Genomic DNA, 16,582 nt, shown 5'->3' with positions numbered 1-16,582 from the left:
TGCAAATCAATCCCAGAATAACAGCAAAGAATATTGTGAAGATGCTGGAGGAAACATGTACAAAAATATCTATATCCACTATATTCTCCTACATTCATTTCACATTTCCACAAACTTCAAAGTGTTTCCATTCAAATTAAATGCGAAATTAAATTAAAGCATTTCGCTTCACTCGCAATAACTCGCAATCTGCTAACCATGCGTATGTGACCAATAAAATTTGATGAATATGCATATCCTTGCTTCAGGTCCTGAGCTACAGGCAGTTAGATTTGGGTATGTCATTTTAGGCAAAAATTGAAGGGAAAAAAAGTATTTGACTCTATTTGACTCTAAATTAGAAGGGGGGAGAGAATTTCAGCAGGCAAGAAAATGGCCTTGCCTAAATCCCCCCTTCTAATTTCGTTAATTTTGTCAGTAGAGTCAAACACTTTCTGTTGCACACATCAGAGTTAAATTCTACCTATAGAACAAACGTCATGTCAGGATAGGCAACCGAAATTAATAATTAATGTATGTGTGTTGTATTAAATATAGAGGGAGGTAAATGTAGGCAAGCAATAAACATTTCAGAACAACTACTAGTCGAATAAGACATGGGAGAGATTACGAATGTTGGCAAATAGATTTATTTATAGACTAATACACTTGAAACAAATAGCCAAACCGAAAACTGCAGACATTACTAGTGCCTACCCTGTGATCAAACGGCCATAAAAAAAAAACATGAAACGCAGCCTAACGTGATCATTGACAGCTGCCTTGAAGGACACAAATAAAAATTGCTTTCTGCTTCTAAGATCAGTGGCTAAACTGACAACGGAGTGAAGAGCAGAAATCTCAACTAGCAAGCAAGTCGCAGCAATGAAGAATTTAGTGTGTGCGTGTTCAAGCGAAGGGGGGGAATTCTGGCAGGGGGGAGATTTTAGGCACGACACCGGTCTCTCAGGCGGTCTGATGAGGGTGGGAGATCCGAGGATCTGAACCCGAGGTAGATGCCACCGGAGAGGGAGAACCGAGCACAAAGACGCAGGTACCTCCGGATCCGATCTTGAATGTGAAGCCCCCAAGGAAGAAGGCGCCGGAACGGTAAAGCTGTTTCTGGTCTTTGTCAGATCCGGGTTCAACATCTCCATGGAAACTTCCGTTGGCAGAGGACGCTTTCTATGACTTCCACGGCGAGTGACGTACATCCATGGCTGGTTGGTTGGGTCGAGAACGTCTCCGTTCTCCAGGGAAGGGGGAGACCCCTTCGGGGATGGAACCCTGCAGAGCACCGGCCAGTCGGCTGTATAGAGCCGACAGGCGGCGAAACTTCCACCAGACCAGTGCCGCGTTCGGCAACTGGGTTGGAAGAAAGATAAAAACTAGGCGGGCGTGTGTTCCCCAGTAGCTTGTGTATGTTTGCTACTTGCTTGTTACGAGTAGCCACTTCGCTCCTGTAGTCCTCCATAAGCAAGCAGTTGCTACATTGAAAGTCAGCGCGGTCCACATTGACCCGGAACAAAGCAAAGTAAACACGGTTCCCGCAGCGCTATAAACGTTCAATAGTGGCCTGCATTTGACACCTCCGAGCCAGCTACCGCAGTGTCTCTCCCCCTATGCGGTCTGGCAGTTACATTGATTTCTAATGTAACTGCGCGCTATTGAAGTTGGTGGATCAGACCATCTACTAATGGGGTGCGTTTTCACATGTTACGGTCAATTCGGAGGAGTTCACGCTATGGAGAGTGAAACGAACGGAAACATCTCTTCCCAGCTTCACCTGAACAACCGCATTAACGCGAATGACAGGTAACGCGTATATTTCCATGTGTCTTGTAAATAATGTTTTAATTACAGCCGACCTATGTATGATGACCACCTAAATATAGACAATATACTACGGTTGTGACGAAAAAATACTTGTTTACTGTTCTGATTATGTTGGTAACAAGTTTATAACGCCTACAAGGCACCTCTGGGTAATGATCAAAACAATAAATTACATATTTATCTTTTAAGGATGTTTGACCTCTCTCTCGGGATCTTTCCTCGGTTTGGCTTGGTTTTTGCTCCAATCAGCTTGTCTCGGGTTGTAATTTCACACGGGTTGATTCAACAGCATATTTTCTGATCCTATAGCTAGCTACCTGTCACAGAAATCCCACCTAGTCTGGGTTAATGTAGCTAAGGCTTGGCCAATGTCAGGTCATCTGACTATCACTGTGCTATTACAGGCTGTGATCAATACAGTCTGCTGGGTCTGAAATGTGGGTCATATAGATCTGAATGATCCATAGTTATTTAAGTGTGTGTGTCTCTTCCCGGACTGACCCTGTCTCTATAGGGTTGACACCTATGGGTTTGAGAAGCCTGAGGGTTATGAATCCTATGAGGAGATGATGGCTCAATATGTAGCCGTTCTCACCAGGCAGTCTGTCAAGTGGTCCAAACTCCTGCAGGGGAAAGTGCACGTGGAAAATAACCTGAAGGGTGAGACACACACATACAGAGCGAGAGGGAGAAACACACGTTTACATTTGAGTTAGCAGACACTCTTATCCAGCGCAACTTACAGTAGTGAGTGCGTACATAAAAAAAAGAAAGTTGGCTTTAGTCATGGTTTCGGTTCCCTTAGTGAAGCGGTATGTGCGTAAGGGTGTGCCCAACGAGTACCGAGCCCAGATCTGGATGGCAGCCAGCGGGGCCCAGGAACACCTGGAGAAGAACCCGGGTACTACCACTCTCTGCTGGGCACCGAGCAGCAGCACGACGCCAAGCTGGAGGAGACAGTCCGCATAGGTAGTGTAACTATATTCACATGATTGTAATCACCTCTACTTAACTCAGCTCACCTGCCGTGGATGCATCTGGAACATGTTCATTAGGCCACGCAATATAAAATGTTTTATAGTGTTTTGCAACAGAAAACAGAAATGAGTGCTTTTGAGGTCCCTGTTACTGTCAATTTTCTTCAGTTTTGTTCCCTGATGATCAAGACCCTGATGATTCCTTTATGATTGGTTGATGGTTGAGTGTCCTGTCTTGGTAGACATGCACAGGACATTCCCCGAAAACGTGCAGTTCCGGAAGAGCTCTGAGCCCTGTCTGCAGAAGGCTCTGTACAATGTGCTGCTGGCGTACGGACACCACAACCAGGTTGTGGGATACTGCCAGGTACTGGGCCTTATATCAAATCAAATTTTATTCCTCACATGCACGTGTTTAGCAGATGTTATTGCGGGTGTAGTGAAATGCATGTGCTTCTAGCTCCGACAGTGCAGCAATATCTAACAAGTAATATCTAACAATTACACAACTTACACCCAATACACTCAAATCTAGTAAAGGACTGGAATTAAGAATATTTAAATATTTGGACGAGCGATGTCAGAGCGGCATAGACTAAGATACAGTATATGAGATGAGTGATGCAAAATATGTAGACATGATTAAAGTGACTAGTGTTCTGTTTATTAAAGTGGCCAGTGATTTCAAGTCTATGTATATAGGCAGCAGACTCTATGTGCTAGTGATGGCAACACTGTACTATAAACCAGGGTTCTAACACCCTGTTCCTGGAGAGCTAACCTCCTGTAGGTTTTAACACCAACCGTCTTCCTGGAGAGCTAACCTCCTGTAGGTTTTAACACCAACCATCTTCCCGGAGAGCTAACCTCCTGTAGGTTTTAACACCAACCGTCTTCCTGGAGAGCTAACCTCCTGTAGGTTTTCACTCCAACCCCAGTTGTAACTAACCTAGTTCGGCTTATCAACCAGCTAATTATTAGAATCAGGTGCACTCGATTAGGGTTGGAGTGAAAACCTACAGGACGGTAAGTTTCCAGTAACATGGTTGGAGAGCTGCTCCTGGTATAAATAATCTGTTAACTGAGTGGATTTCACTTGTCTCCTGTGTCTGACTAACCTTGTGTGTATTGTACCTCTACTGTCGCCTCTTCTGTTTGTGCCTGTTCTGTCCCCAGCCATAACTGCTTATACCTCACCTGTTCTCTATAGTGTGTGTGTGTGTGTTGTGTGCATACCATGTGTGCACAGGTGTGTGTGTGTGTGTGTGTGTGTGTGTGTGTGTGTGTGTGTGTGTGAAGAGAGTTATAGTTTCTCTCTCTATTCTAGGGTATGAATTTCATTGCAGGCTACCTCATCATCATCACTAAGGATGAAGAGAAGTCCTTCTGGCTGATGGATGCTTTATTGGGAAGAATACTCCCCGGTTAGTACCACACACTCCTGTTGTGTCTGTCTGCTCGTCTGTGTTTGTATGCCTGTGTGCATAAGTGGTTGTGTAAAGAGGATGTGTGTGGTGAGGTGTTATTAGTTTTAAATATTGTGTGTAACAGTGATAACACCAAGTAAAACTGAAATCATAACTTAAAACTAAAATATTCATTAACAAACTTCTTATAGCTTATTAGACACATTTCCACTTCCTGAACACATACAGTGCCTTCAGAAAGTATTCATACCTCTTGACTTATTCCACATTTTGTTGTTACAGCCTGAATTCAAAATTGATTAAATATAATTATTTCTTCTCATCCATTTACACACAATACCCTATAATGACTAAGTGAAAACTTGTATTTAGACATTTTTGCTAATTTATTCACAATAAAATACAGAAATATCAAATGTACATCAGTATTCACACCCCTGAGTCAATACTTTGTAGAAGCACCTTTGGTGACAATTACAGCTTTGAGTCATCTTGGGTATGTCTGTGTCAGCTTTGAGTCATCTTGGGTATGTCTGTGTCAGCTTTGAGTCATCTTGGGTATGTCTGTGTCAGCTTTGAGTCATCTTGGGTATGTCTGTGTCAGCTTTGAGTCATCTTGGGTATGTCTGTGTCAGCTTTGAGTCATCTTGGGTATGTCTGTGTCAGCTTTGAGTCATCTTGGGTATGTCTGTATCTCCCAGTCCCTGTTGCTGAAAAGCATCCCTATATCATGATGCTGCCACCACCATGCTTCACAGTAGGGATGGTGTTAGATGGGTGATGAGCTGTGCATGGTTTTCTCAGACATAGCACTTTGCATTCAGGCCAAAGAGTTACATTTTTATCTCAGACCACAGAATCTTGTGCCTTATGATCTCAGTCTTTCACGTGCCTTTTACAAACTCCAGGTGTGCGGTCATGTGCCTTGTTCTCAGGAGTGGCTTCCGTCTGGTCACTCTCCCATAAAGCCTAGATTGGTGAAGTGCTGTAGAGACTGTTGTCCTTCTGGCAGGTTCTCCCAGTAACCATCTACCAATAGGGCCCCTTCTTTGCAAGCCATTGGAAAACCTCCCTGCTCTTTGTGGTTAAATCTGGGTTTGAAATTCACTGCTCGACTGGCACCTTACAAATAATTGTATGTGTGGGGTACAGAAATTAGGTATTGTAGTCATTCAAAAATCTGGTTAAACACTATTATTGCACACTGAGTGAGTCCATGCAACTTGTGACTTCTTAAGCTAATTTTTACTCCTGAACTTATTTAGGCTTGCCATAACAAAGGAGTTTTGAATACTTATTGACTTCATCTTTTATTATTTATTTTTTTATTCATTTGTAAACATTTCAAAATTCATAATTCTATTTTGACATTATGGGGGTATTGTGTGTAGGCCAGTGACACAAAAATCACAATAAAATGTTACATTCGGCCTGTAACACAACAAAATGTGGACCAAGTCAAAAGGTGTAACTACTTCCTGAAGCCACTGTACATACAGTAGTTGTAGACCTATTTGTTTGTGGAAGGCTCTATTGCTGTGTGCTTCTGTGCAAAAGCACCATGATCACGTGGCTTGTGGTAAGACCCTGTTTTGTTGTTGGTTTGTCAGGCTCACATTACAAGATTAATAACCACAGGATGTTTCTCAGGATATACAGTGGGGCAAAAAAGTATTTAGTCAGCCACCAATTGTGCAAGTTCAAACAGGTGTCATTAATACAGGTAACGAGTGGAGGACAGAGGAGCCTCTTAAAGAAGAAGTTATAGGTCTGTGAGAGCCAGAAATCTTGCTTGTTTGTAGGTGACCAAATACTTATTTTCCACCATAATTTGCTAATTAAATTCATTAAAAATCCTACAATGTGATTTTCTGGATTTTTTTTTCTAATTTTGTCTGTCATAGTTGAAGTGTACCTACAGGCCTCTCTCTCATCTTTTTAAGTGGGAGAACTTGCACAATTGGTGGCTGACTAAATACTTTTTTGCCCTACTGTATACCATTTATGTACCACACACACCTTTAAGCTCATCATATGCTGCTGCTACAGTTTTATTTTTTTACTCTTATTATTATCTATCCTGATGCCTAGTCACTTTACCCTGCCTTCATGTACATATCTACCTCAAATACCTTATTATTATCTATCCTGATGCCTAGTCACTTTACCCTTCCTTCATGTACATATCTACCTCAAATAACTTATTATTACCTATCCTGATGCTTAGTCACTTTACCCTGCCTTCATGTACATACAGTGCCTTGCGAAAGTATTCGGCCCCCTTGAACTTTGCGACCTTTTGCCACATTTCAGGCTTCAAACATAAAGTTTTAAAACTGTATTTTTTTGTGAAGAATCAACAACAAGTGGGACACAATCATGAAGTGGAACGACATTTATTGGATATTTCAAACTTTTTTAACAAATCAAAAACTGAAAAATCGGGCGTGCAAAATTATTCAGCCCACTTAAGTTAATATTTTGTAGCGCCACCTTTTGCTGCGATTACAGCTGTAAGTCGCTTGGGGTATGTCTCTATCAGTTTTGCACATCGAGAGACTGAAATTTTTCCCATTCCTCCTTGCAAAACAGCTCGAGCTCAGTGAGGTTGGATGGAGAGCATTTGTGAACAGCAGTTTTCAGTTCTTTCCACAGATTCTCGATTGGATTCAGGTCTGGACTTTGACTTGGCCATTCTAACACCTGGATATGTTTATTTTTGAACCATTCCATTGTAGATTTTGCTTTATGTTTTGGATCATTGTCTTGTTGGAAGACAAATCTCCGTCCCAGTCTCAGGTCTTTTGCAGACTCCATCAGGTTTTCTTCCAGAATGGTCCTGTATTTGGCTCCATCCATCTTCCCATCAATTTTAACCATCTTCCCTGTCCCTGCTGAAGAAAAGCAGGCCCAAACCATGATGCTGCCACCACCATGTTTGACAGTGGGGATGGTGTGTTCAGGGTGATGAGCTGTGTTGCTTTTACGCCAAACATAACGTTTTGCATTGTTGCCAAAAAGTTCAATTTTGGTTTCATCTGACCAGAGCACCTTCTTCCACATGTTTGGTGTGTCTCCCAGGTGGCTTGTGGCAAACTTTAAACAACACTTTTTATGGATATCTTTAAGAAATGGCTTTCTTCTTGCCACTCTTCCTTAAAGGCCAGATTTGTGCAATATACGACTGATTGTTGTCCTATGGACAGTCTCCCACCTCAGCTGTAGATCTCTGCAGTTCATCCAGAGTGATCATGGGCCTCTTGGCTGCATCTCTGATCAGTCTTCTCATTGTATGAGCTGAAAGTTTAGAGGGACGGCCAGGTCTTGGTAGATTTGCAGTGGTCTGATACTCCTTCCATTTCAATATTATCGCTTGCACAGTGCTCCTTGGGATGTTTAAAGCTTGGGAAATATTTTTGTATCCAAATCCGGCTTTAAACTTCTTCACAACAGTATCTCGGACCTGCCTGGTGTGTTCCTTGTTCTTCATGATGCTCTCTGCGCTTTTAACGGACCTCTGAGACTATCACAGTGCAGGTGCATTTATACGGAGACTTGATTACACACAGGTGGATTGTATTTATCATCATTAGTCATTTAGGTCAACATTGGATCATTCAGAGATCCTCACTGAACTTCTGGAGAGAGTTTGCTGCACTGAAAGTAAAGGGGCTGAATAATTTTGCACGCCCAATTTTTCAGTTTTTGATTTGTTAAAAAAGTTTGAAATATCCAATAAATGTTGTTCCACTTCATGATTGTGCCCCACTTGTTGTTGATTCTTCACAAAAAAATACAGTTTTATATCTTTATGTTTGAAGCCTGAAATGTGGCAAAAGGTCGCAAAGTTCAAGGGGGCCGAATACTTTCGCAAGGCACTGTATCTACCTCAAATACCTTATCATTATCTATCCTGATGCCTAGTCACTTTACCCTGCCTTCATGTACACAATCAAACCTCAAATACCTTATTATTATCTATCCTGATGCCTAGTCACTTTACCCTGCCTTCATGTACATATCTACCTCAAATACCTTATTATTATCTATCCTGATGTTTAGTCACTTTACCCTGCCTTCATGTACATGTCTACCTCAAATACCTCATACCCCTGCACATTGATCTGGTACTTACTGTATACAGCTCCATTCTTGTGTATTTTATTCCTCGCGTTAATATATTTATTTTTATTATATTGTTTTAACTCTGCATCATTGGGAAGGGCTATAGAGTATACACCCATTGTATTCAGCGCATGTGACAAATAAAATTAGATTTTACACACACACACACACAACCTCATCTCACACAAACAGAACTGAATTAACCTGAGCTGTCCATGTTGTTGTAGACTACTACAGCCCGGCCATGCTGGGGTTGAAGACGGACCAGGAGGTGTTGGGGGAGCTGGTAAGGGTCAAAGCCCCAGCCGTGTGGCAGACCATGGTCCAACACAACGTCATGTGGACCTTGGTGGTCTCCCAATGGTTCATCTGCCTCTACATCGACGTTCTGCCTGTAGAGGTGAGGGTCTGGGGGGTGGGGGTGTTTCCGTGTGCTTGTTGACACAGGACCCAGACTGAAATACTGTCATCACCACCCTCTGTAAGATAACGATTATCTTTGTCTTTCTCACATCTCTTGTCTTCCCTAGACAGTTCTGCGGATCTGGGATTGCCTGTTTTACGAGGGTTCTAAGATCCTGTTCCGCGTGGCCTTGACTCTGATTCGCCACCACCAGGCTGAGATCCTGCAGGCCCGCTCCATGGTCGAGGTGTGTGAGTGCTTCAAACTGATCACTCAGGGAGCCTTTACATACGACTGCCACACCTTCATGCAGGTAAGGTTCTCCAAAAGAGAAAAGTAACCTTAGGCACAGATCTAGGGTCTGGGATTAGTGAATATTGGTAACTTAATCTGTTCCACAAACAGTTTACTAACTCCTTTCTCTTCTTCCTGATATTGACAGGAAGGCCTCCTTTCTCTTCTTCCTGATTGACAGGAAGGCCTCCTTTCTCTTCCTGATATTGACAGGATATCCTCCTTTCTCTTCTTCCTGATATTGACAGGAAATCTTCAGGGAACCAGGAAGTCTCTCCATGGCAACCATCACTAAGCTGCGGGAGACGTACAGAGAGCGTATCGTGGCGGAGGAGACCAGACTCTGCCCCTGACCACCACTAATAACCTCCCTAAAGCAATCGCCTTGCGGTTCACCTGGCCGTGTTCCAGGTCATTTTTGTTGCCCTGACGCTAAAAAGATTATTAGATCTCACAATCCCTGGGGAAATGTGTAATATCTTAGGAACCATATGATGACATCTGAGGTGCTAAAATGGTCTGAGCGATTGTAGTACCCCATCTAACTGAATATTATTTATTTGTTCTCAGGAAGCAATTCTTTGCATTGTAAAAAGCTAACTGTAATTGTCCTGTGGTAGTATCTTGGGAACAATAGGTTGGGGTTTGTTAGAATGGAGTTTATTTTTAAATATTTTTTTAACCTTTATTTAGTCCAGTTAAGAACAAATTCTTATTTTACAATGACAGCCTACCGGGAACAGTGGGTTAACTGCCTTGTTCAGGGGCAGAATGACTCAGCTCAGGGATTCGATCCCGCAACCTTTTTGGTTACTGTCCCAATGCTCAGACCACTAGGCTACCTGCCGCCCACAATATGTAAGCATAGGCTTGTTGGGTTGAAGATAATGAGGTGTCACCTCTGAAATGAAGTCACGGGCTGTAGTCCACGAAGTGTACACTTCCACCCAGGAATCGTCTGGGAAAATAAATTCCAGCCTATACTTACACCATCCAAATGCTTTAAATCCATGAAGAAGTGCATACTTAGGCCCGAATCCTAACTTGATCTGTGCATGTATGTTTCTGCGCTAATCTTCCATTGAATGCATGAATTATGCTTGTGCAATCATAACTCTATAGATTTTGACTTTAGGGTAAAAGGTTTTGGAATTGGACCTTTTACTGTTTTGCCACAATAAAGAACTGCTCCCTGACAATTACCTTTTTTAGATGAAGTTAGTTACTGTCGGTTTAAAATGTGAGGATTTAAACAATGTAGCCATGGAGTCAACATGGGGGGGGACCAAATCTGCTGCCCCCCAGAAAAAAATCTAAATTTGAAAACGAATTTCCTGACATTCTAAAATATATTTTTAACAATTCACTTACACATGGGATTAACTTTTATATATTTTTTTACAATAAGGTTGAATAGTGTATTGTATTACATCGCTCTGTTATTCTTTACCAAATGTTCTTTTATTTTATTTCACCTTTATTTAACCAGGTAGGTTAGTTGAGAACACCTTTATTTAACCAGGTAGGTTAGTTGAGAACACCTTTATTTAACCAGGTAGGTTAGTTGAGAACACCTTTATTTAACCAGGTAGGTTAGTTGTGAACACCTTTATTTAACCAGGTAGGCTAGTTGAGAACACCTTTATTTAACCAGGTAGGTTAGTTGAGAACACCTTTATTTAACCAGGTAGGTTAGTTGAGAACACCTTTATTTAACCAGGTAGGTTAGTTGAGAACACCTTTATTTAACCAGGTAGGCTAGTTGAGAACACCTTTATTTAACCAGGTAGGTTAGTTGAGAACACCTTTATTTAACCAGGTAGGTTAGTTGAGAACACCTTTATTTAACCAGGTAGGTTAGTTGAGAACACCTTTATTTAACCAGGTAGGTTAGTTGAGAACACCTTTATTTAACCAGGTAGGTTAGTTGAGAACACCTTTATTTAACCAGGTAGGTTAGTTGAGAACCATTTAACCAGGTAGGCTAGTTGAGAACACCTTTATTTAACCAGGTAGGTTAGTTGAGAACACCTTTATTTAACCAGGTAGGTTAGTTGAGAACACCTTTATTTAACCAGGTAGGTTAGTTGAGAACACCTTTATTTAACCAGGTAGGTTAGTTGTGAACACCTTTATTTAACCAGGTAGGTTAGTTGTGAACACCTTTATTTAACCAGGTAGGTTAGTTGTGAACAAGTTCTCATTTACAACTGCGACCTGGCCAAGATAAAGCAAAGCAGTGCGACACAAACAACACAGAGTTACACATAAACAAACGTACAATCAATAACACAGTATGTGCAAATGGCATAAGGAGGTAAGGCAATAAATAGGCCATGGAGCTGTTGGCCGGGGTTGGGATAGCCAGGAGGAAAGCATGGCCAGCCGTAGAGAAATGCTTTTTGAAATTCTCAATTATCATGGATTTATCGGTGGTGACAGTGTTACCCTGCCTCAGTGCAGTGGGCAGCTGGGAGGAGGTGCTCTTGTTCTCCATGGACTTTACAGTGTCCCAAAACGTTTTGGCGTTAGAGCTACAGGATGCAAATTTCTGTTTGAAAAAGCTAGCCTTTGCTTTCCTGACTGACTGTGAGTATTGGTTCCTGACTTCCCTGAACAGTTGCATATCTCGGGGATTATTCGATGCTATTGCAGTCCGCCACAGGATGTTTTTGTGCTGGTCGAGGGCAGTCAGGTCTGGAGTGAACCAAGGGCTATATCTATTCTACATTTTTTGAGATGGTGAGGAAATTACTTTTCAAGAATGACCAGGCATCCTCGACTGACGGGATGAGGTCCATATCCTTACAGGATACCTGGGCCAGGTCGATTAGAAAGGCCTGCTCGCAGAAGTGTTTAAGGGAGCATTTGACAGTGATGAGAGGTGGTCGTTTGACCGCGGACCCATAGCGGATGCAGGCAATGAGGCAGTGATCGCTGAGATCCTGATTGAAAACCACAGAGGTGTATTTGGAGGGCAAGTTGGTCAGGATAATATCTGTGAGGGTGCCCATGGTTACAGATTTTGGGTTGTACCTGGTGTTTCAGTATGATATGTTAGATAAAGGAATAACGACAGACACCAATGTCAGGTTGAATAGCCTTGTTTGTGCCTTGTACGAATGGCTACAACTGGAGTCCGGGGAACAGTCCGGCTAGTCGATTGCCTATCAACTAGACTCCGTAACATCATCCTTTTCAATAGAAAGTGCAAACATAAAGGCATAACATTAAATTCTTAACAGTCAGGTCATAACAATAGAAAAAGCATTACATTTCTTTTTTACTTCAGTTGTCATCTTCCTTTTTTAATTTCAATTTAATTATTTAAGAACAAATATAGATTTTAATTAACCGAGGGCAAGTTAACAGTCCCTTGCTTACAGAGTAAGCCTGTCCGGTGGCTTGCACAGCCGACCCACCCGTGAGTAAGTATTGGCTCTGACAGGGGTAGGATTAGGGGCACGAGCTGGAGAGCTTGGTGGGGTAGAAGCCTCACCTTCAGTTGGCCCATGTCTCAATTCTGCACCCCTTACCCTTAGGCCTGGACTGTGATCCAGCTCATCTAGGTGAGTGTATGGCGTGTTCTGGTTTGTCTGCTCTGCTACGCGCAGATCCACCCGATTGCGACGATAGAGGGAGCCACCAACATCCACCAGATAAGAACGTGGTGCAACTCTCTGCAGGCATGTGCCCAGCCTCCAAAGTCCTGTGTGGTCTCCCGGCAGCGGTTTCATCCTTATCGTTTCACCCACCTCCAGCTCTGGTAGGTCCCGAGCAGTCCGGTCGTAGAAGCACTTAGCGAGCTGCTGTCTGTGACGCAGTTTGTCCGTGACGCCAACCATGACGCAGGGCTCAAGTAGCTTTGTTAGCTACGGGGATGGTAGTCTTCAGACGTCTGGACAGAAGGCGTTGTGCTGGGCTGCTGTCCATGTTTACAGTGGGTGTGTTCCTCCACTGTAAGATCGCTTTCCATGGGTCGTTGCTGTCGTGCAAGGCCCTGCTTAACAGGTTTTTTGCAATCTTGACAGCTGATTCTGCCTTGCCATTTGCTTTTGGGTGTCTTGGAGAGGAGGTCACGTGGTCAAACTCCCATTCTGAGGCGAAACGCTTGAACTGTGCAGTGAATTGTGGGCCATTGTCCGTGATTACCTTGTCAGGCTGACCTTGCCTTGCAAACTGCGCCTTGCAGCACTTTATGACTGTCTCTGCAGACAAGTCAGGGAGCAGTTCAATTTCCCAAAAGTCAGAGTAGTGATCAACGATGAGAAGATAGTCCTTTTGTCTGTGGCTGAATAAGTCCATGCTGACGATTTGCCAGGCCCTTGTGGGCAGTTCGTGTGACATCATGGTTTCCTTTTGCTGTTCATGAGCGTACTCGTTGCATGTGGTACAGTTGCTGACAAAGTCTTTAATTTCTGCTTGCATGTTTGGCCAGTATAATGTTTCACGAGCCTGGCGGTAGCATGCATCACCTCCAACGTGACTGGAGTGTATGCGGGTAAGCATCTCTGGACGTAGTGATTTGGGAATAATGACCTTCTGACCTCTGAACAAGACGCCATTTTGCACGCTGATCTCATCTCGAAAGGTCCAGTATTCTCTCACTGTGAAAGGTGTCTCCTCTTTCAGGTATGGCCAACCTGCGAGAGCCATGGACTTCAGTGACTGTAGGCGTTCGTCCTTGTCAGTGTGTTGCCTTATCTGGGCTAGGCGGTGATCTGTGACGTTTAAGTAGTCTGCCTGATTGATCTGTTGAACATCTTGTTGTTCCTGCTGTAGCGAACAGATGGCCTGCCGCTGATAGACAGTGCCTCTGCCTGTACATTGTGTTGTTGCCCTGCTCAGTGTGTCGCTGATGTACATCTCTGGTCCTGGCTTGTAAATGACCTTCAGGCTGAGTCAGGAGCATGCTTTGAAGCCTCTTGGGCGCGTTGAGGAGAGGTTTACTGAATATATCAATGAGTGGTTTGTGGTCAGTTTCAGCCTATGACCAGGTCTCGCCCATATAAGTAGTGATGGAATCGCTGGCAGGAGAAGACGATGCTGAGGCACTCTTTCTCAATTTGTGCATAGTTTTGTTCGGTGGGGGTGAGCGCTCTCGAGGCAAACGCAACGGGTTGGCTTTTCTGATATAAGGCTGCATAAGGCAGCATCCAAGTCCCCTTTGGCTGGAGTCGCTCTGGATTATGACAGGCTTCATGATGTCGTAGTAGCGCAACACTGGCATGGATGAAGCCAGAGATTTCATCTCCTGCACTGCGGCCTCGTGCTTGGGTAGCCAGTACCATGGTGTGTCTTTGTCCAGCAACCGGCGCAGAGGCTCACAGACTGCTGATAGGTGTGGCATGAACTTTGCTAGATAGTTTGCAAAGCCGATGAGACGCTGTACTCCTTTTGCATCAGACGGGTTTGGCATGTCGAGGATCGCTCTGACCTTGTCTGGGTCCGGCTTCAGGCCTTTTGCCGAGAGAATGTGGCCATGGAAGTGGACGTCTTTCACCTTGAACTGCAGCTTCTTCAGGCCAAGGCGAAGCTTAACTGATCGGCAGCGCTCCATCAGTGCCAGGAGCTTCACATCGTGGTCGCGTACTGCTTCTTCGTCTGTGTCACCACAGCCTACGATCAGGACATCATCTGCGATGGGTTCAATGCCCTGGAGCCCAGCCAGTAACTCGTGCTGCTTACGTTGGTATATCTCAGGCGCCACCGAGACACCAAACGGGAGCTTGAGCCAGCGTTTCCGACCCCAGGGGGTCCAGAATGTAGTCATGAGGCTGCTTTCTTCATCCAGCTTGCATTGACGGAATGCATCTCGGGCATCCACCAAGGTGAAAATCCTGGCCTTGGGAAGCTTATAGAGGACATCCTCTAGTGTCGGCATGATGTAGTGGGATCGTTTCAGTGCTTGGTTCAGATGCTTTGGGTCGATGCAGACCCTCAGCTTCTCTGGTTTTTTCACTATGACCATATTGCTGATCCAGTCAGTTGGTTCAGTCACAGATGTCATGTGGCCATCGGCCTCATACTTGTCCAGCTGGGCCTTCACAGCCACTTTCATTGCAATGGGCACATTGCGAGGAGCACACTGGACTGGAGTGATGCTCTCATCCACTTCAAAGTGTACCTCCCCAGGCACAGATTCAACGGGCATGTTGAATACATCGTCATATCTGCTAAGTAGTTGTTCTTTGGACAGGGGTCCATGCTGGACATGATCCACAATGTGCAGGTCATTTGGTACAGTGAACTGCATCAGTCCCAGGCATTCGCATGTAGAGCCTGAGAGGAGAGGATGTTGACTGGTTTTCACAATCTCAAACTCCAGCTTGTGTTTGCGTCCCCGAATAACGCATTCGGTCTCAAAGGTGCCCATAGAGCTCATTAGCTCTCCTGAGTAGAGCTTTAGTCTAGTATCGCTGGGCAATAGATGTGTGTCAGGTGCCAGATTGATTTTGTCTTTGTAGCTCATTACGTTGCATGTAGCACCAGAATCCAGTTGACATTGTTGTTGCTTGTTGTGTAATCGTAGTGTCACAAACCATTTCTTCCCTCTTGAGTGTACAGCCCCAATGGATTCATGCATGCAAATGTCACTTTCACTTTTCAGCTCTGAATATTGAATGACATCATCAACACAGTGAATCTTGCCCTCACTCACCCTTCTTTTGCTTTTGAGACACACTTTTGCAAAATGATTATTAGTTCCACAAGCTCTGCATGGTTTACCGTAGGCAGGGCAGTGCTCTTTGCCACGTGTGTGTGTATTCCCACAGTATTTACATGATACGGGGCTCTCTGTGTTCACCGTTCGTGGTGAATTGCTCTGCCTCGATTGGTTTAGTCTGAATGTCTGCCTAGCAACAGCGTGAACGGTATCAACGTCGGAGCGTGGGGTTTCGATTTCCATTGCTCTCATTCTCATGTCAGTGACTTCAGCAGTGCGGCACATTTCAATGGCAGTTACTAATGTTAAGTCTCTCTCTCAGTAGACGCCGTGTATCCTCATTTGCAATTCCCAGCACTATTTTGTCACGAATCAATTCATCTTTCAATCCCCGTATTCACAAGTGGCGGATTTCTCTCTCAACCGGGTTACAAAGTTGTGTACTGACTCACCCTCTTCCTGTTTACAGCTTCCGAAACGAACCGCTCATAAATTACGTATCTGGCGGGTTTGAAGTAATTCTCCAATGCATCCAATATAGCCTTTGCATCACACTGTTGACGTGCTGTGAGGGTGAGATTGTGCCGGTAGATATGCCTGCATTCGCTGCCCATTAAACTCCTCAGAGTTGCCACTTGTACCTCGTTGGGTTTCTCATGTAGACCGGTCGCCAGCGCATAGTCCTCGAATTCATCCCTGAAGTTGTCCCAATTAGTATTCCAGTCCCCTGTGAGAACCATGGGATTTGGTGGCGGAATGTTCGCTGCCATAGCAATGGAATATGAGATTTCTTTGCCTTCAGTCATCAACGTAGGTAGTGATGCTAGCTAGGCAGCTAACAACGAGTTGATCAGTGTTGTGAGTAGGAAACGGT

General features: G+C 44.0%; 1 pseudogene; it reads left to right on the top strand.

Moving 5' to 3' along the window:
- Window positions 1–677: 677 nt before the first annotated feature.
- Window positions 678–9,771, top strand: LOC112242324 (annotated as a pseudogene).
- The last annotated feature ends 6,811 nt before the right edge of the window (window positions 9,772–16,582 follow it).

This window comes from Oncorhynchus tshawytscha, unplaced genomic scaffold (genome assembly GCF_018296145.1).
Source record: "Oncorhynchus tshawytscha isolate Ot180627B unplaced genomic scaffold, Otsh_v2.0 Un_contig_11728_pilon_pilon, whole genome shotgun sequence".
Lineage (NCBI taxonomy): Eukaryota > Metazoa > Chordata > Actinopteri > Salmoniformes > Salmonidae > Oncorhynchus > Oncorhynchus tshawytscha.
The sequence above is the reverse complement of the archived record's forward strand: the minus strand, read 5'-3'. Positions and strand labels throughout refer to the sequence as shown.